Source organism: Poecilia reticulata, linkage group LG3 (assembly GCF_000633615.1).
Source record: "Poecilia reticulata strain Guanapo linkage group LG3, Guppy_female_1.0+MT, whole genome shotgun sequence".
Classification (NCBI taxonomy): domain Eukaryota; kingdom Metazoa; phylum Chordata; class Actinopteri; order Cyprinodontiformes; family Poeciliidae; genus Poecilia; species Poecilia reticulata.
Window position 1 is genome coordinate 29,548,196 of NC_024333.1, and position 1,899 is coordinate 29,550,094.

The following is a 1,899-nucleotide window of genomic DNA, read 5'->3' on the forward strand; positions in this document are numbered from 1 at the left end:
AAMYKRMYTTWAWTRSMRRAWTYYKRRRAAAAAARKYMRRAWTTTTTYYKSYTTTTTTTGAGAAACAAATTCTGAGAATAAAATAATTCTGAGACTTAATAAAACTTTTGTCAGAATTCTGAGATTAAAATCAGAATGACTATTTTTGAGATTAAAGTCAGAATTCTGACTTTTTTCTCAGAATTCTGAGAATAAAGTCAGATTTATTTTTTTTTCAGTGGCCCCAATCCTCTTCCATACCAAAACATATGAAATAGTCTGCAAGGTGTGCTTTTAAACAAACAAAGGGGAAAAAATGTGAATGAAACACACCCAAACACACATGATTAAGAATAATAAACACAACTCAGAGACTTGGTGGAAATATGGTCATTTATGATCAGCGATGGGGCAAAAGTAACAACCGATTGTCTTCAATTATCAAGCCGTTTAAACATGAACATTTAGATCTGAAGTCCTGTTAAAAACGTGGACAAGTTTGGATACGTTCATAAAACAAAATAAATAAAGAAATAAATAGATAAACCCTCATTTCAGAGAATCAATATGCCAGAAAGTCACCAGAATGTAGTGATTTTGCATTCACTGACACAGTAGTCACAGCATGAGGGTCCTGCTTGCTTAATCTCAGAGCTGTTATCTTTATCATAGTCTGTCATCTTGTACTTACAGTCAGATATAGTTATTACAAACCCCCAGGGATTACTTGTTAAAACAAATTCTGGGAAAATGTCCTTGTTCTTCGCTTTAAGAATTTAAACTCAGCTTTTGTCATTTGGTAAAAAAAAAAAAAAAAACCAAACTAAAACAGCAACAAAAAAACTATGAAATCTTGCATAATTCCTWTCAATCCATAACCAAAACAGCAAAACCAGTTTTATGTCATTAAATAACACAGTTTTATGTATAAAATCCAACAAATCTCATTTTCTCAAGCTGCTCTCCTCCATAGGTCTCAGYAAAACACAAAAGATGAGAAATAAACTTTCATCTGATCAATTACAATAAAAGTAATCAACACAAAAGCTTTTTTTAAATCAGTTTTTACTCTGAATTTATCCGAGGGTTTAACCTCTGGGGCATATAARTTAGGCCAAGACGCATGAAAAGTGCCGCAGTGCTGCTGAAAGCAAAGGGAAGCCACATGACACCTCACCACCTTAATTATTGTTATCTAAAATAAATACAAAAATAATTACAATGCTACAAAAACATACCTGAAGTACGTACAATACGATATATTACATGCAAATACCTCTTCACTGTAAAATTATTGACATCTCTTACTAAACGACTTACACAGACCTACATACACTTTGGTAAAGCAAAATAGATCTCTTAATATAATACATTTTGCAAAATATCAGATTCAAAGAAATCCTCCATTGTTACATGCAGATCAGAACCAGGCTGGCTCAAGTGACAAATGTTGAATTTTGACATTTTTTTACTGACATCCTAAGACAAAGCTATTTTTTTTTATTATTTTTTTTTCTTTTCTTTTTTTTTTACATTTTTATTCATCCTAAAAAATACTTTAGTTATTGAGTGTCAAGCAATTAAAAACCTTTCACATCTCCCCAATAACCAGCACTATTTTTCTTAACTGATAGTTCCAACACCACAAATAATTTATAGGAGTAAGATACTGTWAGTGCAGCTATGAGGGAATTGGACAAATTAGTGTTATTTATCGTTACTTTTTCAGATTCAGAAAAGTTGGTTAAGTTTGGTAGATGTCATTTCAAACAATTAGAATTTATAGATCTCAGGATTACACAATCTGAAGAGAAAAGAAGAAAGAAGACACATGTTGACTAAAGATTACTTTGCACAACTTAACTCAGAATAATTTATACCCGAGGCAGAATTAAATTTCAAGTAATGTTTTCATTTTAC